General features: G+C 72.6%; 11 non-coding genes across 11 annotated transcripts; all 11 read left to right on the top strand.

The window, feature by feature from the left end:
* Positions 1-524: 524 nt before the first annotated feature.
* Positions 525-643, top strand: LOC123955861. Its single transcript, XR_006821405.1, has one exon. It is a non-coding gene; the product is annotated as a 5S ribosomal RNA (ribosomal RNA).
* Positions 644-2,665: 2,022 nt separating this feature from the next.
* LOC123955849 lies at positions 2,666-2,784 on the top strand. Its single transcript, XR_006821394.1, has one exon. It is a non-coding gene; the product is annotated as a 5S ribosomal RNA (ribosomal RNA).
* A 2,023-nt stretch (positions 2,785-4,807) lies between these two features.
* On the top strand, positions 4,808-4,926 carry LOC123955837. Its single transcript, XR_006821382.1, has one exon. It is a non-coding gene; the product is annotated as a 5S ribosomal RNA (ribosomal RNA).
* A 2,022-nt stretch (positions 4,927-6,948) lies between these two features.
* LOC123955826 lies at positions 6,949-7,067 on the top strand. Its single transcript, XR_006821378.1, has one exon. It is a non-coding gene; the product is annotated as a 5S ribosomal RNA (ribosomal RNA).
* A 2,023-nt stretch (positions 7,068-9,090) lies between these two features.
* On the top strand, positions 9,091-9,209 carry LOC123955815. Its single transcript, XR_006821373.1, has one exon. It is a non-coding gene; the product is annotated as a 5S ribosomal RNA (ribosomal RNA).
* Positions 9,210-11,231: 2,022 nt separating this feature from the next.
* On the top strand, positions 11,232-11,350 carry LOC123955804. Its single transcript, XR_006821369.1, has one exon. It is a non-coding gene; the product is annotated as a 5S ribosomal RNA (ribosomal RNA).
* A 2,024-nt stretch (positions 11,351-13,374) lies between these two features.
* LOC123955803 lies at positions 13,375-13,493 on the top strand. The gene has a single exon (XR_006821368.1). It is a non-coding gene; the product is annotated as a 5S ribosomal RNA (ribosomal RNA).
* A 2,023-nt stretch (positions 13,494-15,516) lies between these two features.
* LOC123955802 lies at positions 15,517-15,635 on the top strand. Its single transcript, XR_006821367.1, has one exon. It is a non-coding gene; the product is annotated as a 5S ribosomal RNA (ribosomal RNA).
* A 2,022-nt stretch (positions 15,636-17,657) lies between these two features.
* Positions 17,658-17,776, top strand: LOC123955799. Its single transcript, XR_006821366.1, has one exon. It is a non-coding gene; the product is annotated as a 5S ribosomal RNA (ribosomal RNA).
* A 2,025-nt stretch (positions 17,777-19,801) lies between these two features.
* On the top strand, positions 19,802-19,920 carry LOC123955788. The gene has a single exon (XR_006821357.1). It is a non-coding gene; the product is annotated as a 5S ribosomal RNA (ribosomal RNA).
* Positions 19,921-21,945: 2,025 nt separating this feature from the next.
* On the top strand, positions 21,946-22,064 carry LOC123955776. Its single transcript, XR_006821346.1, has one exon. It is a non-coding gene; the product is annotated as a 5S ribosomal RNA (ribosomal RNA).
* Positions 22,065-22,151: the final 87 nt, after the last annotated feature.

Below are 22,151 nucleotides of genomic sequence, written 5' to 3'. Positions count from 1 at the left end.
AGTGGAGAGGGGAAGCCTGGCGGAGGAAGGCGCTCGGGTCGGGGCGGCTTCGTCTGGGCTGGTGTGTGGCGTCGCCCTTGTCCTCGGGCCGGCTGGGAGCGAGGTTGGGTGGAGCGGAGCGGAGCCGAGGGGAGCAGAGCCGAGCGGAGGAGAGCACAGCAGAGAAGAGGGCGGAAGGCCAGGTGGCCGGCTGCGCCAGGCCTAGGGCGGCGGGCGGGCGCTGGGGGGCGCTGAGCACTCGGCGCAAGCGCCCCGACGCACCCCCCACGCCACCTGGGAGCCCCGGCGGCGCCGGGGGCTGGGGAGTCCCGGGATGGGAGGGTGCCCGTACGTTGGTGACGCCGGGGTGCCGCCGGCTTCTGGAACCCTGGGCCGCGTGGGGGTGGGGGTCGGGGGTCGGGGGTCGGGGGTGGGCTGGGAGGCAGGCTCCAGGCCCCGGGTAGGCGGAGGGGGGTGCCGCGGCGCGCACCGAGGCCAGGAAAGCGCTCAGCAGGCTCTTAGGGCGCCCAGCTGCAGCGGCCGGCGTCTACGGCCATACCACCCTGAACGCGCCCGATCTCGTCTGATCTCGGAAGCTAAGCAGGGTCGGGCCTGGTTAGTACTTGGATGGGAGACCGCCTGGGAATACCGGGTGCTGTAGGCTTTTTTCTTCTTGGGCCTTCTTCTTTTCTTTCCCCCTTCGGCCTCCTTCCCTGGCCCTTGGCCGCCACCGCCGGGCGCCCTGCCCAAGGCGGCTGCCTCCAAACACTCCCTGAACGCCTCAGCCCCTGGCCCCCGGACCCCTGGCCACCGCAGCCCCAGCACCGCGGGCCCCTGGCCCCGAAAGGGCGGCCCGCTGCACGGGCAGGCGGCCACAACGCAGCCTTTCCACCTCCACGCCACAAGGCCCACCCGCGCCTCCGCCGGGACTGCGGGGGCTGCTGGCAGGGCGGGGCAATATTGGAGGGGGCTCAGGGGCCGGACGCAGGGGAAGGGGTGAGGACCGGGGTGAGGACCTCGGCTGTGCACGCGGGGAGGGGCCAGGGGGCCGGGCTGTGGGAGGAGGGAGGAGGAGGAGGAGGGCGGGGGGGCGGGGGGGGGTGGTATGGGGCAGGAAGCCCGAGGGAGGAGCGGGCCTCCTCCCCGGGCTCGGGCTCCTTCGGCGGGCATCAGCTTCCGAGGCCCTGGGTCCCAGCCCTGGGCCCGGGCCCTGGGCCCTGTTTCCCCTGGCCAGGCCCCCGGGCTGCCCCCAGCTCCCAAGCCAACCGGCAGCCGCCCCGCCCCCCTCCCTCCCGGCGCCCCGCCCCGAGACCTGGGCTCCGCCGACCCCAACCGCCACCCCCGCCACCACCACTTCTCTCCTCGGGACCTGGGCTCCACTCCGCCCAGAAGGGCATTCCCTTCCTTCTCACCGACAACCTCCCCTTTGCCCCTGGGGCAGCGCGCCCGGGCTCAGGTGCCCCGGACGCCAGAAGGCCGACCGCCCTGGGCTTCCCGCGGCGCCGTGGGCACCCGGCTCCACGCTCCGTCTCAAGGGCGCAGCGAAGGCCACAGCGAGACTCTCTCGCTCAGCAAGACCGGCGGCGCCCCACACCGGGCCAAGAGAGGTCCCCGGGCACCCTACCCCCCACCCCCCACCCCAAAGGACCAGACCAGAGAAAGAAACCCTCGCAGGCCCCCAGGCCTGACGGGGTGTTGGGCAGGAATGGCAGCGGAACGGGACGCCTGACACCTGGGCTGCAAGTCCTCGGGCTCCCCGGGCTCCTCCGCCAGCTCCAGGGCGCCACCACCTAGGCCAAAGCCCCGCCCCAGCACCACGACCCTCCCGCCGGGGACAGGTGCCGGGCCACCGCAGCCTCCTGGGCGTGTGGTGTCTTGTCCGGGTTGGTGTGGGTGCCTCTGTGTGTGTGTAGAGTGTGTCAGTGCTGCGTGCACCCGTGTCTCTGTCCGCATCCCGGTCAGGGTCACCGTGTCTGGGGTGGGGGGGAGGGGGGGAGTTGTTGGGGGGATGGAGGGTCTGTCTCTCCGGCTCTGCGTTCTTCCCGTCTGTCCAGAGGTCCCTCCGTCTGAGTCTGTCCCTGTGTTTGCCTGGGTGTCCGTGTATCTGTGTAGGTGAGCCTGCCCCTCGAGTCTCTGGGTCAGAGCCTGGTGGGGGTGGGTGGAGTGGAGAGGGGAAGCCTGGCGGAGGAAGGCGCTCGGGTCGGGGCGGCTTCGTCTGGGCTGGTGTGTGGCGTCGCCCTTGTCCTCGGGCCGGCTGGGAGCGAGGTTGGGTGGAGCGGAGCGGAGCCGAGGGGAGCAGAGCCGAGCGGAGGAGAGCACAGCAGAGAAGAGGACGGAAGGCCAGGTGGCCGGCTGCGCCAGGCCTAGGGCGGCGGGCGGGCGCTGGGGGGCGCTGAGCACTCGGCGCAAGCGCCCCGACGCACCCCCCACGCCACCTGGGAGCCCCGGCGGCGCCGGGGGCTGGGGAGTCCCGGGATGGGAGGGTGCCCGTACGTTGGTGAGGCCGGGGTGCCGCCGGCTTCTGGAACCCTGGGCCGCGTGGGGGTGGGGGTCGGGGGTCGGGGGTCGGGGGTGGGCTGGGAGGCAGGCTCCAGGCCCCGGGTAGGCGGAGGGGGGTGCCGCGGCGCGCACCGAGGCCAGGAAAGCGCTCAGCAGGCTCTTAGGGCGCCCAGCTGCAGCGGCAGGCGTCTACGGCCATACCACCCTGAACGCGCCCGATCTCGTCTGATCTCGGAAGCTAAGCAGGGTCGGGCCTGGTTAGTACTTGGATGGGAGACCGCCTGGGAATACCGGGTGCTGTAGGCTTTTTTCTTCTTGGGCCTTCTTCTTTTCTTTCCCCCTTCGGCCTCCTTCCCTGGCCCTTGGCCGCCACCGCCGGGCGCCCTGCCCAAGGCGGCTGCCTCCAAACACTCCCTGAACGCCTCAGCCCCTGGCCCCCGGACCCCTGGCCACCGCAGCCCCAGCACCGCGGGCCCCTGGCCCCGAAAGGGCGGCCCGCTGCACGGGCAGGCGGCCACAACGCAGCCTTTCCACCTCCACGCCACAAGGCCCACCCGCGCCTCCGCCGGGACTGCGGGGGCTGCTGGCAGGGCGGGGCAATATTGGAGGGGGCTCAGGGGCCGGACGCAGGGGAAGGGGTGAGGACCGGGGTGAGGACCTCGGCTGTGCACGCGGGGAGGGGCCAGGGGGCCGGGCTGTGGGAGGAGGGAGGAGGAGGAGGAGGGCGGGGGGGCGGGGGGGGGGGTGGTATGGGGCAGGAAGCCCGAGGGAGGAGCGGGCCTCCTCCCCGGGCTCGGGCTCCTTCGGCGGGCATCAGCTTCCGAGGCCCTGGGTCCCAGCCCTGGGCCCGGGCCCTGGGCCCTGTTTCCCCTGGCCAGGCCCCCGGGCTGCCCCCAGCTCCCAAGCCAACCGGCAGCCGCCCCGCCCCCCTCCCTCCCGGCGCCCCGCCCCGAGACCTGGGCTCCGCCGACCCCAACCGCCACCCCCGCCACCACCACTTCTCTCCTCGGGACCTGGGCTCCACTCCGCCCAGAAGGGCATTCCCTTCCTTCTCACCGACAACCTCCCCTTTGCCCCTGGGGCAGCGCCCCCGGGCTCAGGTGCCCCGGACGCCAGAAGGCCGACCGCCCTGGGCTTCCCGCGGCGCCGTGGGCACCCGGCTCCACGCTCCGTCTCAAGGGCGCAGCGAAGGCCGCAGCGAGACTCTCTCGCTCAGCAAGACCGGCGGCGCCCCACACCGGGCCAAGAGAGGTCCCCGGGCACCCTACCCCCCACCCCCCACCCCAAAGGACCAGACCAGAGAAAGAAACCCTCGCAGGCCCCCAGGCCTGACGGGGTGTTGGGCAGGAATGGCAGCGGAACGGGACGCCTGACACCTGGGCTGCAAGTCCTCGGGCTCCCCGGGCTCCTCCGCCAGCTCCAGGGCGCCACCACCTAGGCCAAAGCCCCGCCCCAGCACCATGACCCTCCCGCCGGGGACAGGTGCCGGGCCACCGCAGCCTCCTGGGCGTGTGGTGTCTTGTCCGGGTTGGTGTGGGTGCCTCTGTGTGTGTGTAGAGTGTGTCAGTGTTGCGTGCACCCGTGTCTCTGTCCGCATCCCGGTCAGGGTCACCGTGTCTGGGGGGGGGGGAGGGGGGGAGTTGTTGGGGGGATGGAGGGTCTGTCTCTCCGGCTCTGCGTTCTTCCCGTCTGTCCAGAGGTCCCTCCGTCTGAGTCTGTCCCTGTGTTTGCCTGGGTGTCCGTGTATCTGTGTAGGTGAGCCTGCCCCTCGAGTCTCTGGGTCAGAGCCTGGTGGGGGTGGGTGGAGTGGAGAGGGGAAGCCTGGCGGAGGAAGGCGCTCGGGTCGGGGCGGCTTCGTCTGGGCTGGTGTGTGGCGTCGCCCTTGTCCTCGGGCCGGCTGGGAGCGAGGTTGGGTGGAGCGGAGCGGAGCCGAGGGGAGCAGAGCCGAGCGGAGGAGAGCACAGCAGAGAAGAGGACGGAAGGCCAGGTGGCCGGCTGCGCCAGGCCTAGGGCGGCGGGCGGGCGCTGGGGGGCGCTGAGCACTCGGCGCAAGCGCCCCGACGCACCCCCCACGCCACCTGGGAGCCCCGGCGGCGCCGGGGGCTGGGGAGTCCCGGGATGGGAGGGTGCCCGTACGTTGGTGACGCCGGGGTGCCGCCGGCTTCTGGAACCCTGGGCCGCGTGGGGGTGGGGGTCGGGGGTCGGGGGTCGGGGGTGGGCTGGGAGGCAGGCTCCAGGCCCCGGGTAGGCGGAGGGGGGTGCCGCGGCGCGCACCGAGGCCAGGAAAGCGCTCAGCAGGCTCTTAGGGCGCCCAGCTGCAGCGGCAGGCGTCTACGGCCATACCACCCTGAACGCGCCCGATCTCGTCTGATCTCGGAAGCTAAGCAGGGTCGGGCCTGGTTAGTACTTGGATGGGAGACCGCCTGGGAATACCGGGTGCTGTAGGCTTTTTTCTTCTTGGGCCTTCTTCTTTTCTTTCCCCCTTCGGCCTCCTTCCCTGGCCCTTGGCCGCCACCGCCGGGCGCCCTGCCCAAGGCGGCTGCCTCCAAACACTCCCTGAACGCCTCAGCCCCTGGCCCCCGGACCCCTGGCCACCGCAGCCCCAGCACCGCGGGCCCCTGGCCCCGAAAGGGCGGCCCGCTGCACGGGCAGGCGGCCACAACGCAGCCTTTCCACCTCCACGCCACAAGGCCCACCCGCGCCTCCGCCGGGACTGCGGGGGCTGCTGGCAGGGCGGGGCAATATTGGAGGGGGCTCAGGGGCCGGACGCAGGGGAAGGGGTGAGGACCGGGGTGAGGACCTCGGCTGTGCACGCGGGGAGGGGCCAGGGGGCCGGGCTGTGGGAGGAGGGAGGAGGAGGAGGAGGGCGGGGGGGCGGGGGGGGGGTGGTATGGGGCAGGAATCCCGAGGGAGGAGCGGGCCTCCTCCCCGGGCTCGGGCTCCTTCGGCGGGCATCAGCTTCCGAGGCCCTGGGTCCCAGCCCTGGGCCCGGGCCCTGGGCCCTGTTTCCCCTGGCCAGGCCCCCGGGCTGCCCCCAGCTCCCAAGCCAACCGGCAGCCGCCCCGCCCCCCTCCCTCCCGGCGCCCCGCCCCGAGACCTGGGCTCCGCCGACCCCAACCGCCACCCCCGCCACCACCACTTCTCTCCTCGGGACCTGGGCTCCACTCCGCCCAGAAGGGCATTCCCTTCCTTCTCACCGACAACCTCCCCTTTGCCCCTGGGGCAGCGCGCCCGGGCTCAGGTGCCCCGGACGCCAGAAGGCCGACCGCCCTGGGCTTCCCGCGGCGCCGTGGGCACCCGGCTCCACGCTCCGTCTCAAGGGCGCAGCGAAGGCCACAGCGAGACTCTCTCGCTCAGCAAGACCGGCGGCGCCCCACACCGGGCCAAGAGAGGTCCCCGGGCACCCTACCCCCCACCCCCCACCCCAAAGGACCAGACCAGAGAAAGAAACCCTCGCAGGCCCCCAGGCCTGACGGGGTGTTGGGCAGGAATGGCAGCGGAACGGGACGCCTGACACCTGGGCTGCAAGTCCTCGGGCTCCCCGGGCTCCTCCGCCAGCTCCAGGGCGCCACCACCTAGGCCAAAGCCCCGCCCCAGCACCACGACCCTCCCGCCGGGGACAGGTGCCGGGCCACCGCAGCCTCCTGGGCGTGTGGTGTCTTGTCCGGGTTGGTGTGGGTGCCTCTGTGTGTGTGTAGAGTGTGTCAGTGCTGCGTGCACCCGTGTCTCTGTCCGCATCCCGGTCAGGGTCACCGTGTCTGGGGGGGGGGGAGGGGGGGAGTTGTTGGGGGGATGGAGGGTCTGTCTCTCCGGCTCTGCGTTCTTCCCGTCTGTCCAGAGGTCCCTCCGTCTGAGTCTGTCCCTGTGTTTGCCTGGGTGTCCGTGTATCTGTGTAGGTGAGCCTGCCCCTCGAGTCTCTGGGTCAGAGCCTGGTGGGGGTGGGTGGAGTGGAGAGGGGAAGCCTGGCAGAGGAAGGCGCTCGGGTCGGGGCGGCTTCGTCTGGGCTGGTGTGTGGCGTCGCCCTTGTCCTCGGGCCGGCTGGGAGCGAGGTTGGGTGGAGCGGAGCGGAGCCGAGGGGAGCAGAGCCGAGCGGAGGAGAGCACAGCAGAGAAGAGGACGGAAGGCCAGGTGGCCGGCTGCGCCAGGCCTAGGGCGGCGGGCGGGCGCTGGGGGGCGCCGAGCACTCGGCGCAAGCGCCCCGACGCACCCCCCACGCCACCTGGGAGCCCCGGCGGCGCCGGGGGCTGGGGAGTCCCGGGATGGGAGGGTGCCCGTACGTTGGTGACGCCGGGGTGCCGCCGGCTTCTGGAACCCTGGGCCGCGTGGGGGTGGGGGTCGGGGGTCGGGGGTCGGGGGTGGGCTGGGAGGCAGGCTCCAGGCCCCGGGTAGGCGGAGGGGGGTGCCGCGGCGCGCACCGAGGCCAGGAAAGCGCTCAGCAGGCTCTTAGGGCGCCCAGCTGCAGCGGCAGGCGTCTACGGCCATACCACCCTGAACGCGCCCGATCTCGTCTGATCTCGGAAGCTAAGCAGGGTCGGGCCTGGTTAGTACTTGGATGGGAGACCGCCTGGGAATACCGGGTGCTGTAGGCTTTTTTCTTCTTGGGCCTTCTTCTTTTCTTTCCCCCTTCGGCCTCCTTCCCTGGCCCTTGGCCGCCACCGCCGGGCGCCCTGCCCAAGGCGGCTGCCTCCAAACACTCCCTGAACGCCTCAGCCCCTGGCCCCCGGACCCCTGGCCACCGCAGCACCAGCACCGCGGGCCCCTGGCCCCGAAAGGGCGGCCCGCTGCACGGGCAGGCGGCCACAACGCAGCCTTTCCACCTCCACGCCACAAGGCCCACCCGCGCCTCCGCCGGGACTGCGGGGGCTGCTGGCAGGGCGGGGCAATATTGGAGGGGGCTCAGGGGCCGGACGCAGGGGAAGGGGTGAGGACCGGGGTGAGGACCTCGGCTGTGCACGCGGGGAGGGGCCAGGGGGCCGGGCTGTGGGAGGAGGGAGGAGGAGGAGGAGGGCGGGGGGGCGGGGGGGGGGGTGGTATGGGGCAGGAAGCCCGAGGGAGGAGCGGGCCTCCTCCCCGGGCTCGGGCTCCTTCGGCGGGCATCAGCTTCCGAGGCCCTGGGTCCCAGCCCTGGGCCCGGGCCCTGGGCCCTGTTTCCCCTGGCCAGGCCCCCAGGCTGCCCCCAGCTCCCAAGCCAACCGGCAGCCGCCCCGCCCCCCTCCCTCCCGGCGCCCCGCCCCGAGACCTGGGCTCCGCCGACCCCAACCGCCACCCCCGCCACCACCACTTCTCTCCTCGGGACCTGGGCTCCACTCCGCCCAGAAGGGCATTCCCTTCCTTCTCACCGACAACCTCCCCTTTGCCCCTGGGGCAGCGCGCCCGGGCTCAGGTGCCCCGGACGCCAGAAGGCCGACCGCCCTGGGCTTCCCGCGGCGCCGTGGGCACCCGGCTCCACGCTCCGTCTCAAGGGCGCAGCGAAGGCCACAGCGAGACTCTCTCGCTCAGCAAGACCGGCGGCGCCCCACACCGGGCCAAGAGAGGTCCCCGGGCACCCTACCCCCCACCCCCCACCCCAAAGGACCAGACCAGAGAAAGAAACCCTCGCAGGCCCCCAGGCCTGACGGGGTGTTGGGCAGGAATGGCAGCGGAACGGGACGCCTGACACCTGGGCTGCAAGTCCTCGGGCTCCCCGGGCTCCTCCGCCAGCTCCAGGGCGCCACCACCTAGGCCAAAGCCCCGCCCCAGCACCACGACCCTCCCGCCGGGGACAGGTGCCGGGCCACCGCAGCCTCCTGGGCGTGTGGTGTCTTGTCCGGGTTGGTGTGGGTGCCTCTGTGTGTGTGTAGAGTGTGTCAGTGCTGCGTGCACCCGTGTCTCTGTCCGCATCCCGGTCAGGGTCACCGTGTCTGGGGGGGGGGGAGGTGGGGAGTTGTTGGGGGGATGGAGGGTCTGTCTCTCCGGCTCTGCGTTCTTCCCGTCTGTCCAGAGGTCCCTCCGTCTGAGTCTGTCCCTGTGTTTGCCTGGGTGTCCGTGTATCTGTGTAGGTGAGCCTGCCCCTCGAGTCTCTGGGTCAGAGCCTGGTGGGGGTGGGTGGAGTGGAGAGGGGAAGCCTGGCGGAGGAAGGCGCTCGGGTCGGGGCGGCTTCGTCTGGGCTGGTGTGTGGCGTCGCCCTTGTCCTCGGGCCGGCTGGGAGCGAGGTTGGGTGGAGCGGAGCGGAGCCGAGGGGAGCAGAGCCGAGCGGAGGAGAGCACAGCAGAGAAGAGGACGGAAGGCCAGGTGGCCGGCTGCGCCAGGCCTAGGGCGGCGGGCGGGCGCTGGGGGGCGCTGAGCACTCGGCGCAAGCGCCCCGACGCACCCCCCACGCCACCTGGGAGCCCCGGCGGCGCCGGGGGCTGGGGAGTCCCGGGATGGGAGGGTGCCCGTACGTTGGTGACGCCGGGGTGCCGCCGGCTTCTGGAACCCTGGGCCGCGTGGGGGTGGGGGTCGGGGGTCGGGGGTCGGGGGTGGGCTGGGAGGCAGGCTCCAGGCCCCGGGTAGGCGGAGGGGGGTGCCGCGGCGCGCACCGAGGCCAGGAAAGCGCTCAGCAGGCTCTTAGGGCGCCCAGCTGCAGCGGCAGGCGTCTACGGCCATACCACCCTGAACGCGCCCGATCTCGTCTGATCTCGGAAGCTAAGCAGGGTCGGGCCTGGTTAGTACTTGGATGGGAGACCGCCTGGGAATACCGGGTGCTGTAGGCTTTTTTCTTCTTGGGCCTTCTTCTTTTCTTTCCCCCTTCGGCCTCCTTCCCTGGCCCTTGGCCGCCACCGCCGGGCGCCCTGCCCAAGGCGGCTGCCTCCAAACACTCCCTGAACGCCTCAGCCCCTGGCCCCCGGACCCCTGGCCACCGCAGCCCCAGCACCGCGGGCCCCTGGCCCCGAAAGGGCGGCCCGCTGCACGGGCAGGCGGCCACAACGCAGCCTTTCCACCTCCACGCCACAAGGCCCACCCGCGCCTCCGCCGGGACTGCGGGGGCTGCTGGCAGGGCGGGGCAATATTGGAGGGGGCTCAGGGGCCGGACGCAGGGGAAGGGGTGAGGACCGGGGTGAGGACCTCGGCTGTGCACGCGGGGAGGGGCCAGGGGGCCGGGCTGTGGGAGGAGGGAGGAGGAGGAGGAGGGCGGGGGGGCGGGGGGGGGGTGGTATGGGGCAGGAAGCCCGAGGGAGGAGCGGGCCTCCTCCCCGGGCTCGGGCTCCTTCGGCGGGCATCAGCTTCCGAGGCCCTGGGTCCCAGCCCTGGGCCCGGGCCCTGGGCCCTGTTTCCCCTGGCCAGGCCCCCGGGCTGCCCCCAGCTCCCAAGCCAACCGGCAGCCGCCCCGCCCCCCTCCCTCCCGGCGCCCCGCCCCGAGACCTGGGCTCCGCCGACCCCAACCGCCACCCCCGCCACCACCACTTCTCTCCTCGGGACCTGGGCTCCACTCCGCCCAGAAGGGCATTCCCTTCCTTCTCACCGACAACCTCCCCTTTGCCCCTGGGGCAGCGCGCCCGGGCTCAGGTGCCCCGGACGCCAGAAGGCCGACCGCCCTGGGCTTCCCGCGGCGCCGTGGGCACCCGGCTCCACGCTCCGTCTCAAGGGCGCAGCGAAGGCCACAGCGAGACTCTCTCGCTCAGCAAGACCGGCGGCGCCCCACACCGGGCCAAGAGAGGTCCCCGGGCACCCTACCCCCCACCCCCCACCCCAAAGGACCAGACCAGAGAAAGAAACCCTCGCAGGCCCCCAGGCCTGACGGGGTGTTGGGCAGGAATGGCAGCGGAACGGGACGCCTGACACCTGGGCTGCAAGTCCTCGGGCTCCCCGGGCTCCTCCGCCAGCTCCAGGGCGCCACCACCTAGGCCAAAGCCCCGCCCCAGCACCACGACCCTCCCGCCGGGGACAGGTGCCGGGCCACCGCAGCCTCCTGGGCGTGTGGTGTCTTGTCCGGGTTGGTGTGGGTGCCTCTGTGTGTGTGTAGAGTGTGTCAGTGCTGCGTGCACCCGTGTCTCTGTCCGCATCCCGGTCAGGGTCACCGTGTCTGGGGGGGGGAGAGGGGGGGAGTTGTTGGGGGGATGGAGGGTCTGTCTCTCCGGCTCTGCGTTCTTCCCGTCTGTCCAGAGGTCCCTCCGTCTGAGTCTGTCCCTGTGTTTGCCTGGGTGTCCGTGTATCTGTGTAGGTGAGCCTGCCCCTCGAGTCTCTGGGTCAGAGCCTGGTGGGGGTGGGTGGAGTGGAGAGGGGAAGCCTGGCGGAGGAAGGCGCTCGGGTCGGGGCGGCTTCGTCTGGGCTGGTGTGTGGCGTCGCCCTTGTCCTCGGGCCGGCTGGGAGCGAGGTTGGGTGGAGCGGAGCGGAGCCGAGGGGAGCAGAGCCGAGCGGAGGAGAGCACAGCAGAGAAGAGGACGGAAGGCCAGGTGGCCGGCTGCGCCAGGCCTAGGGCGGCGGGCGGGCGCTGGGGGGCGCTGAGCACTCGGCGCAAGCGCCCCGACGCACCCCCCACGCCACCTGGGAGCCCCGGCGGCGCCGGGGGCTGGGGAGTCCCGGGATGGGAGGGTGCCCGTACGTTGGTGACGCCGGGGTGCCGCCGGCTTCTGGAACCCTGGGCCGCGTGGGGGTGGGGGTCGGGGGTCGGGGGTCGGGGGTGGGCTGGGAGGCAGGCTCCAGGCCCCGGGTAGGCGGAGGGGGGTGCCGCGGCGCGCACCGAGGCCAGGAAAGCGCTCAGCAGGCTCTTAGGGCGCCCAGCTGCAGCGGCAGGCGTCTACGGCCATACCACCCTGAACGCGCCCGATCTCGTCTGATCTCGGAAGCTAAGCAGGGTCGGGCCTGGTTAGTACTTGGATGGGAGACCGCCTGGGAATACCGGGTGCTGTAGGCTTTTTTCTTCTTGGGCCTTCTTCTTTTCTTTCCCCCTTCGGCCTCCTTCCCTGGCCCTTGGCCGCCACCGCCGGGCGCCCTGCCCAAGGCGGCTGCCTCCAAACACTCCCTGAACGCCTCAGCCCCTGGCCCCCGGACCCCTGGCCACCGCAGCCCCAGCACCGCGGGCCCCTGGCCCCGAAAGGGCGGCCCGCTGCACGGGCAGGCGGCCACAACGCAGCCTTTCCACCTCCACGCCACAAGGCCCACCCGCGCCTCCGCCGGGACTGCGGGGGCTGCTGGCAGGGCGGGGCAATATTGGAGGGGGCTCAGGGGCCGGACGCAGGGGAAGGGGTGAGGACCGGGGTGAGGACCTCGGCTGTGCACGCGGGGAGGGGCCAGGGGGCCGGGCTGTGGGAGGAGGGAGGAGGAGGAGGAGGGCGGGGGGGCGGGGGGGGGTGGGTGGTATGGGGCAGGAAGCCCGAGGGAGGAGCGGGCCTCCTCCCCGGGCTCGGGCTCCTTCGGCGGGCATCAGCTTCCGAGGCCCTGGGTCCCAGCCCTGGGCCCGGGCCCTGGGCCCTGTTTCCCCTGGCCAGGCCCCCGGGCTGCCCCCAGCTCCCAAGCCAACCGGCAGCCGCCCCGCCCCCCTCCCTCCCGGCGCCCCGCCCCGAGACCTGGGCTCCGCCGACCCCAACCGCCACCCCCGCCACCACCACTTCTCTCCTCGGGACCTGGGCTCCACTCCGCCCAGAAGGGCATTCCCTTCCTTCTCACCGACAACCTCCCCTTTGCCCCTGGGGCAGCGCGCCCGGGCTCAGGTGCCCCGGACGCCAGAAGGCCGACCGCCCTGGGCTTCCCGCGGCGCCGTGGGCACCCGGCTCCACGCTCCGTCTCAAGGGCGCAGCGAAGGCCACAGCGAGACTCTCTCGCTCAGCAAGACCGGCGGCGCCCCACACCGGGCCAAGAGAGGTCCCCGGGCACCCTACCCCCCACCCCCCACCCCAAAGGACCAGACCAGAGAAAGAAACCCTCGCAGGCCCCCAGGCCTGACGGGGTGTTGGGCAGGAATGGCAGCGGAACGGGACGCCTGACACCTGGGCTGCAAGTCCTCGGGCTCCCCGGGCTCCTCCGCCAGCTCCAGGGCGCCACCACCTAGGCCAAAGCCCCGCCCCAGCACCACGACCCTCCCGCCGGGGACAGGTGCCGGGCCACCGCAGCCTCCTGGGCGTGTGGTGTCTTGTCCGGGTTGGTGTGGGTGCCTCTGTGTGTGTGTAGAGTGTGTCAGTGCTGCGTGCACCCGTGTCTCTGTCCGCATCCCGGTCAGGGTCACCGTGTCTGGGGGGGGGGAGGGGGGGAGTTGTTGGGGGGATGGAGGGTCTGTCTCTCCGGCTCTGCGTTCTTCCCGTCTGTCCAGAGGTCCCTCCGTCTGAGTCTGTCCCTGTGTTTGCCTGGGTGTCCGTGTATCTGTGTAGGTGAGCCTGCCCCTCGAGTCTCTGGGTCAGAGCCTGGTGGGGGTGGGTGGAGTGGAGAGGGGAAGCCTGGCGGAGGAAGGCGCTCGGGTCGGGGCGGCTTCGTCTGGGCTGGTGTGTGGCGTCGCCCTTGTCCTCGGGCCGGCTGGGAGCGAGGTTGGGTGGAGCGGAGCGGAGCCGAGGGGAGCAGAGCCGAGCGGAGGAGAGCACAGCAGAGAAGAGGACGGAAGGCCAGGTGGCCGGCTGCGCCAGGCCTAGGGCGGCGGGCGGGCGCTGGGGGGCGCTGAGCACTCGGCGCAAGCGCCCCGACGCACCCCCCACGCCACCTGGGAGCCCCGGCGGCGCCGGGGGCTGGGGAGTCCCGGGATGGGAGGGTGCCCGTACGTTGGTGACGCCGGGGTGCCGCCGGCTTCTGGAACCCTGGGCCGCGTGGGGGTGGGGGTCGGGGGTCGGGGGTCGGGGGTGGGCTGGGAGGCAGGCTCCAGGCCCCGGGTAGGCGGAGGGGGGTGCCGCGGCGCGCACCGAGGCCAGGAAAGCGCTCAGCAGGCTCTTAGGGCGCCCAGCTGCAGCGGCAGGCGTCTACGGCCATACCACCCTGAACGCGCCCGATCTCGTCTGATCTCGGAAGCTAAGCAGGGTCGGGCCTGGTTAGTACTTGGATGGGAGACCGCCTGGGAATACCGGGTGCTGTAGGCTTTTTTCTTCTTGGGCCTTCTTCTTTTCTTTCCCCCTTCGGCCTCCTTCCCTGGCCCTTGGCCGCCACCGCCGGGCGCCCTGCCCAAGGCGGCTGCCTCCAAACACTCCCTGAACGCCTCAGCCCCTGGCCCCCGGACCCCTGGCCACCGCAGCCCCAGCACCGCGGGCCCCTGGCCCCGAAAGGGCGGCCCGCTGCACGGGCAGGCGGCCACAACGCAGCCTTTCCACCTCCACGCCACAAGGCCCACCCGCGCCTCCGCCGGGACTGCGGGGGCTGCTGGCAGGGCGGGGCAATATTGGAGGGGGCTCAGGGGCCGGACGCAGGGGAAGGGGTGAGGACCGGGGTGAGGACCTCGGCTGTGCACGCGGGGAGGGGCCAGGGGGCCGGGCTGTGGGAGGAGGGAGGAGGAGGAGGAGGGCGGGGGGGCGGGGGGGGGGGTGGTATGGGGCAGGAAGCCCGAGGGAGGAGCGGGCCTCCTCCCCGGGCTCGGGCTCCTTCGGCGGGCATCAGCTTCCGAGGCCCTGGGTCCCAGCCCTGGGCCCGGGCCCTGGGCCCTGTTTCCCCTGGCCAGGCCCCCGGGCTGCCCCCAGCTCCCAAGCCAACCGGCAGCCGCCCCGCCCCCCTCCCTCCCGGCGCCCCGCCCCGAGACCTGGGCTCCGCCGACCCCAACCGCCACCCCCGCCACCACCACTTCTCTCCTCGGGACCTGGGCTCCACTCCGCCCAGAAGGGCATTCCCTTCCTTCTCACCGACAACCTCCCCTTTGCCCCTGGGGCAGCGCCCCCGGGCTCAGGTGCCCCGGACGCCAGAAGGCCGACCGCCCTGGGCTTCCCGCGGCGCCGTGGGCACCCGGCTCCACGCTCCGTCTCAAGGGCGCAGCGAAGGCCACAGCGAGACTCTCTCGCTCAGCAAGACCGGCGGCGCCCCACACCGGGCCAAGAGAGGTCCCCGGGCACCCTACCCCCCACCCCCCACCCCAAAGGACCAGACCAGAGAAAGAAACCCTCGCAGGCCCCCAGGCCTGACGGGGTGTTGGGCAGGAATGGCAGCGGAACGGGACGCCTGACACCTGGGCTGCAAGTCCTCGGGCTCCCCGGGCTCCTCCGCCAGCTCCAGGGCGCCACCACCTAGGCCAAAGCCCCGCCCCAGCACCACGACCCTCCCGCCGGGGACAGGTGCCGGGCCACCGCAGCCTCCTGGGCGTGTGGTGTCTTGTCCGGGTTGGTGTGGGTGCCTCTGTGTGTGTGTAGAGTGTGTCAGTGCTGCGTGCACCCGTGTCTCTGTCCGCATCCCGGTCAGGGTCACCGTGTCTGGGGGGGGGGGAGGGGGGGAGTTGTTGGGGGGATGGAGGGTCTGTCTCTCCGGCTCTGCGTTCTTCCCGTCTGTCCAGAGGTCCCTCCGTCTGAGTCTGTCCCTGTGTTTGCCTGGGTGTCCGTGTATCTGTGTAGGTGAGCCTGCCCCTCGAGTCTCTGGGTCAGAGCCTGGTGGGGGTGGGTGGAGTGGAGAGGGGAAGCCTGGCGGAGGAAGGCGCTCGGGTCGGGGCGGCTTCGTCTGGGCTGGTGTGTGGCGTCGCCCTTGTCCTCGGGCCGGCTGGGAGCGAGGTTGGGTGGAGCGGAGCGGAGCCGAGGGGAGCAGAGCCGAGCGGAGGAGAGCACAGCAGAGAAGAGGACGGAAGGCCAGGTGGCCGGCTGCGCCAGGCCTAGGGCGGCGGGCGGGCGCTGGGGGGCGCTGAGCACTCGGCGCAAGCGCCCCGACGCACCCCCCACGCCACCTGGGAGCCCCGGCGGCGCCGGGGGCTGGGGAGTCCCGGGATGGGAGGGTGCCCGTACGTTGGTGACGCCGGGGTGCCGCCGGCTTCTGGAACCCTGGGCCGCGTGGGGGTGGGGGTCGGGGGTCGGGGGTCGGGGGTGGGCTGGGAGGCAGGCTCCAGGCCCCGGGTAGGCGGAGGGGGGTGCCGCGGCGCGCACCGAGGCCAGGAAAGCGCTCAGCAGGCTCTTAGGGCGCCCAGCTGCAGCGGCAGGCGTCTACGGCCATACCACCCTGAACGCGCCCGATCTCGTCTGATCTCGGAAGCTAAGCAGGGTCGGGCCTGGTTAGTACTTGGATGGGAGACCGCCTGGGAATACCGGGTGCTGTAGGCTTTTTTCTTCTTGGGCCTTCTTCTTTTCTTTCCCCCTTCGGCCTCCTTCCCTGGCCCTTGGCCGCCACCGCCGGGCGCCCTGCCCAAGGCGGCTGCCTCCAAACACTCCCTGAACGCCTCAGCCCCTGGCCCCCGGACCCCTGGCCACCGCAGCCCCAGCACCGCGGGCCCCTGGCCCCGAAAGGGCGGCCCGCTGCACGGGCAGGCGGCCACAACGCAGCCTTTCCACCTCCACGCCACAAGGCCCACCCGCGCCTCCGCCGGGACTGCGGGGGCTGCTGGCAGGGCGGGGCAATATTGGAGGGGGCTCAGGGGCCGGACGCAGGGGAAGGGGTGAGGACCGGGGTGAGGACCTCGGCTGTGCACGCGGGGAGGGGCCAGGGGGCCGGGCTGTGGGAGGAGGGAGGAGGAGGAGGAGGGCGGGGGGGCGGGGGGGGGTGGTATGGGGCAGGAAGCCCGAGGGAGGAGCGGGCCTCCTCCCCGGGCTCGGGCTCCTTCGGCGGGCATCAGCTTCCGAGGCCCTGGGTCCCAGCCCTGGGCCCGGGCCCTGGGCCCTGTTTCCCCTGGCCAGGCCCCCGGGCTGCCCCCAGCTCCCAAGCCAACCGGCAGCCGCCCCGCCCCCCTCCCTCCCGGCGCCCCGCCCCGAGACCTGGGCTCCGCCGACCCCAACCGCCACCCCCGCCACCACCACTTCTCTCCTCGGGACCTGGGCTCCACTCCGCCCAGAAGGGCATTCCCTTCCTTCTCACCGACAACCTCCCCTTTGCCCCTGGGGCAGCGCGCCCGGGCTCAGGTGCCCCGGACGCCAGAAGGCCGACCGCCCTGGGCTTCCCGCGGCGCCGTGGGCACCCGGCTCCACGCTCCGTCTCAAGGGCGCAGCGAAGGCCACAGCGAGACTCTCTCGCTCAGCAAGACCGGCGGCGCCCCACACCGGGCCAAGAGAGGTCCCCGGGCACCCTACCCCCCACCCCCCACCCCAAAGGACCAGACCAGAGAAAGAAACCCTCGCAGGCCCCCAGGCCTGACGGGGTGTTGGGCAGGAATGGCAGCGGAACGGGACGCCTGACACCTGGGCTGCAAGTCCTCGGGCTCCCCGGGCTCCTCCGCCAGCTCCAGGGCGCCACCACCTAGGCCAAAGCCCCGCCCCAGCACCACGACCCTCCCGCCGGGGACAGGTGCCGGGCCACCGCAGCCTCCTGGGCGTGTGGTGTCTTGTCCGGGTTGGTGTGGGTGCCTCTGTGTGTGTGTAGAGTGTGTCAGTGTTGCGTGCACCCGTGTCTCTGTCCGCATCCCGGTCAGGGTCACCGTGTCTGGGGGGGGGGGGAGGGGGGGAGTTGTTGGGGGGATGGAGGGTCTGTCTCTCCGGCTCTGCGTTCTTCCCGTCTGTCCAGAGGTCCCTCCGTCTGAGTCTGTCCCTGTGTTTGCCTGGGTGTCCGTGTATCTGTGTAGGTGAGCCTGCCCCTCGAGTCTCTGGGTCAGAGCCTGGTGGGGGTGGGTGGAGTGGAGAGGGGAAGCCTGGCGGAGGAAGGCGCTCGGGTCGGGGCGGCTTCGTCTGGGCTGGTGTGTGGCGTCGCCCTTGTCCTCGGGCCGGCTGGGAGCGAGGTTGGGTGGAGCGGAGCGGAGCCGAGGGGAGCAGAGCCGAGCGGAGGAGAGCACAGCAGAGAAGAGGACGGAAGGCCAGGTGGCCGGCTGCGCCAGGCCTAGGGCGGCGGGCGGGCGCTGGGGGGCGCTGAGCACTCGGCGCAAGCGCCCCGACGCACCCCCCACGCCACCTGGGAGCCCCGGCGGCGCCGGGGGCTGGGGAGTCCCGGGATGGGAGGGTGCCCGTACGTTGGTGACGCCGGGGTGCCGCCGGCTTCTGGAACCCTGGGCCGCGTGGGGGTGGGGGTCGGGGGTCGGGGGTCGGGGGTGGGCTGGGAGGCAGGCTCCAGGCCCCGGGTAGGCGGAGGGGGGTGCCGCGGCGCGCACCGAGGCCAGGAAAGCGCTCAGCAGGCTCTTAGGGCGCCCAGCTGCAGCGGCAGGCGTCTACGGCCATACCACCCTGAACGCGCCCGATCTCGTCTGATCTCGGAAGCTAAGCAGGGTCGGGCCTGGTTAGTACTTGGATGGGAGACCGCCTGGGAATACCGGGTGCTGTAGGCTTTTTTCTTCTTGGGCCTTCTTCTTTTCTTTCCCCCTTCGGCCTCCTTCCCTGGCCCTTGGCCGCCACCGCCGGGCGCCCTGCCCAAGGCGGCTGCCTCCAAACACTCCCTGAACGCCTCAGCCCCTGGCCCCCGGACCCCTGGCCACCGCAGCCCCAGCACCGCGGGCCCCTGGCCCCGAAAGGGCGGCCCGCTGCACGGGCAGGCGGCCACAACGCAGCCTTTCCACCTCCACGCCACAAGGCCCACCCGCGCCTCCGCCGGGACTGCGGGGGCTGCTGGCAGGGCGGGGCAATATTGGAGGGGGCTCAGGGGCCGGACGCAGGGGAAGGGGTGAGGACCGGGGTGAGGACCTCGGCTGTGCACGCGGGGAGGGGCCAGGGGGCCGGGCTGTGGGAGGAGGGAGGAGGAGGAGGAGGGCGGGGGGGCGGGGGGGGGGGTGGTATGGGGCAGGAAGCCCGAGGGAGGAGCGGGCCTCCTCCCCGGGCTCGGGCTCCTTCGGCGGGCATCAGCTTCCGAGGCCCTGGGTCCCAGCCCTGGGCCCGGGCCCTGGGCCCTGTTTCCCCTGGCCAGGCCCCCGGGCTGCCCCCAGCTCCCAAGCCAACCGGCAGCCGCCCCGCCCCCCTCCCTCCCGGCGCCCCGCCCCGAGACCTGGGCTCCGCCGACCCCAACCGCCACCCCCGCCACCACCACTTCTCTCCTCGGGACCTGGGCTCCACTCCGCCCAGAAGGGCATTCCCTTCCTTCTCACCGACAACCTCCCCTTTGCCCCTGGGGCAGCGCGCCCGGGCTCAGGTGCCCCGGACGCCAGAAGGCCGACCGCCCTGGGCTTCCCGCGGCGCCGTGGGCACCCGGCTCCACGCTCCGTCTCAAGGGCGCAGCGAAGGCCACAGCGAGACTCTCTCGCTCAGCAAGACCGGCGGCGCCCCACACCGGGCCAAGAGAGGTCCCCGGGCACCCTACCCCCCACCCCCCACCCCAAAGGACCAGACCAGAGAAAGAAACCCTCGCAGGCCCCCAGGCCTGACGGGGTGTTGGGCAGGAATGGCAGCGGAACGGGACGCCTGACACCTGGGCTGCAAGTCCTCGGGCTCCCCGGGCTCCTCCGCCAGCTCCAGGGCGCCACCACCTAGGCCAAAGCCCCGCCCCAGCACCACGACCCTCCCGCCGGGGACAGGTGCCGGGCCACCGCAGCCTCCTGGGCGTGTGGTGTCTTGTCCGGGTTGGTGTGGGTGCCTCTGTGTGTGTGTAGAGTGTGTCAGTGCTGCGTGCACCCGTGTCTCTGTCCGCATCCCGGTCAGGGTCACCGTGTCTGGGGGGGGGGGGGAGGGGGGGAGTTGTTGGGGGGATGGAGGGTCTGTCTCTCCGGCTCTGCGTTCTTCCCGTCTGTCCAGAGGTCCCTCCGTCTGAGTCTGTCCCTGTGTTTGCCTGGGTGTCCGTGTATCTGTGTAGGTGAGCCTGCCCCTCGAGTCTCTGGGTCAGAGCCTGGTGGGGGTGGGTGGAGTGGAGAGGGGAAGCCTGGCGGAGGAAGGCGCTCGGGTCGGGGCGGCTTCGTCTGGGCTGGTGTGTGGCGTCGCCCTTGTCCTCGGGCCGGCTGGGAGCGAGGTTGGGTGGAGCGGAGCGGAGCCGAGGGGAGCAGAGCCGAGCGGAGGAGAGCACAGCAGAGAAGAGGACGGAAGGCCAGGTGGCCGGCTGCGCCAGGCCTAGGGCGGCGGGCGGGCGCTGGGGGGCGCTGAGCACTCGGCGCAAGCGCCCCGACGCACCCCCCACGCCACCTGGGAGCCCCGGCGGCGCCGGGGGCTGGGGAGTCCCGGGATGGGAGGGTGCCCGTACGTTGGTGACGCCGGGGTGCCGCCGGCTTCTGGAACCCTGGGCCGCGTGGGGGTGGGGGTCGGGGGTCGGGGGTCGGGGGTGGGCTGGGAGGCAGGCTCCAGGCCCCGGGTAGGCGGAGGGGGGTGCCGCGGCGCGCACCGAGGCCAGGAAAGCGCTCAGCAGGCTCTTAGGGCGCCCAGCTGCAGCGGCAGGCGTCTACGGCCATACCACCCTGAACGCGCCCGATCTCGTCTGATCTCGGAAGCTAAGCAGGGTCGGGCCTGGTTAGTACTTGGATGGGAGACCGCCTGGGAATACCGGGTGCTGTAGGCTTTTTTCTTCTTGGGCCTTCTTCTTTTCTTTCCCCCTTCGGCCTCCTTCCCTGGCCCTTGGCCGCCACCGCCGGGCGCCCTGCCCAAGGCGGCTGCCTCCAAACACTCCCTGAACGCCTCAGCCCCTGGCCCCCGGACCCCTGGCCACCGCAGCCCCAGCACCGCGGGCCCCTGGCCCCGAAAGGGCGGCCCGCTGCACGGGCAGGCGGCCACAACGCAGCCTTTCCACCTCCACGCCACAAGGCCCACCCGCGCCTCCGCCGGGACTGCGGGGGCTGCTGGCAGGGCGGGGCAATATTGGAGGGGGCTCAGGGGCCGGACGCAGGGGAAGGGGTGAGGACCGGGGTGAGGACCTCGGCTGTGCACGCGGGGAGGGGCCAGGGGGCCGGGCTGTGGGAGGAGGGAGGAGGAGGAGGAGGGCGGGGGGGCGGGGGGGGGGGGTGGTATGGGGCAGGAAGCCCGAGGGAGGAGCGGGCCTCCTCCCCGGGCTCGGGCTCCTTCGGCGGGCATCAGCTTCCGAGGCCCTGGGTCCCAGCCCTGGGCCCGGGCCCTGGGCCCTGTTTCCCCTGGCCAGGCCCCCGGGCTGCCCCCAGCTCCCAAGCCAACCGGCAGCCGCCCCGCCCCCCTCCCTCCCGGCGCCCCGCCCCGAGACCTGGGCTCCGCCGACCCCAACCGCCACCCCCGCCACCACCACTTCTCTCCTCGGGACCTGGGCTCCACTCCGCCCAGAAGGGCATTCCCTTCCTTCTCACCGACAACCTCCCCTTTGCCCCTGGGGCAGCGCGCCCGGGCTCAGGTGCCCCGGACGCCAGAAGGCCGACCGCCCTGGGCTTCCCGCGGCGCCGTGGGCACCCGGCTCCACGCTCCGTCTCAAGGGCGCAGCGAAGGCCACAGCGAGACTCTCTCGCTCAGCAAGACCGGCGGCGCCCCACACCGGGCCAAGAGAGGTCCCCGGGCACCCTACCCCCCACCCCCCACCCCAAAGGACCAGACCAGAGAAAGAAACCCTCGCAGGCCCCCAGGCCTGACGGGGTGTTGGGCAGGAATGGCAGCGGAACGGGACGCCTGACACCTGGGCTGCAAGTCCTCGGGCTCCCCGGGCTCCTCCGCCAGCTCCAGGGCGCCACCACCTAGGCCAAAGCCCCGCCCCAGCACCACGACCCTCCCGCCGGGGACAGGTGCCGGGCCACCGCAGCCTCCTGGGCGTGTGGTGTCTTGTCCGGGTTGGTGTGGGTGCCTCTGTGTGTGTGTAGAGTGTGTCAGTGCTGCGTGCACCCGTGTCTCTGTCCGCATCCCGGTCAGGGTCACCGTGTCTGGGGGGGGGGGGAGGGGGGGAGTTGTTGGGGGGATGGAGGGTCTGTCTCTCCGGCTCTGCGTTCTTCCCGTCTGTCCAGAGGTCCCTCCGTCTGAGTCTGTCCCTGTGTTTGCCTGGGTGTCCGTGTATCTGTGTAGGTGAGCCTGCCCCTCGAGTCTCTGGGTCAGAGCCTGGTGGGGGTGGGTGGAGTGGAGAGGGGAAGCCTGGCGGAGGAAGGCGCTCGGGTCGGGGCGGCTTCGTCTGGGCTGGTGTGTGGCGTCGCCCTTGTCCTCGGGCCGGCTGGGAGCGAGGTTGGGTGGAGCGGAGCGGAGCCGAGGGGAGCAGAGCCGAGCGGAGGAGAGCACAGCAGAGAAGAGGACGGAAGGCCAGGTGGCCGGCTGCGCCAGGCCTAGGGCGGCGGGCGGGCGCTGGGGGGCGCTGAGCACTCGGCGCAAGCGCCCCGACGCACCCCCCACGCCACCTGGGAGCCCCGGCGGCGCCGGGGGCTGGGGAGTCCCGGGATGGGAGGGTGCCCGTACGTTGGTGACGCCGGGGTGCCGCCGGCTTCTGGAACCCTGGGCCGCGTGGGGGTGGGGGTCGGGGGTCGGGGGTCGGGGGTGGGCTGGGAGGCAGGCTCCAGGCCCCGGGTAGGCGGAGGGGGGTGCCGCGGCGCGCACCGAGGCCAGGAAAGCGCTCAGCAGGCTCTTAGGGCGCCCAGCTGCAGCGGCAGGCGTCTACGGCCATACCACCCTGAACGCGCCCGATCTCGTCTGATCTCGGAAGCTAAGCAGGGTCGGGCCTGGTTAGTACTTGGATGGGAGACCGCCTGGGAATACCGGGTGCTGTAGGCTTTTTTCTTCTTGGGCCTTCTTCTTTTCTTTCCCCCTTCGGCCTCCTTCCCTGGCCCTTGGCCGCCACCGCCGGGCGCCCTGCCCAAG

Source organism: Meles meles, chromosome 13, assembly GCF_922984935.1.
Source record: "Meles meles chromosome 13, mMelMel3.1 paternal haplotype, whole genome shotgun sequence".
Classification (NCBI taxonomy): domain Eukaryota; kingdom Metazoa; phylum Chordata; class Mammalia; order Carnivora; family Mustelidae; genus Meles; species Meles meles.
The sequence above is the reverse complement of the archived record's forward strand: the minus strand, read 5'-3'. Positions and strand labels throughout refer to the sequence as shown.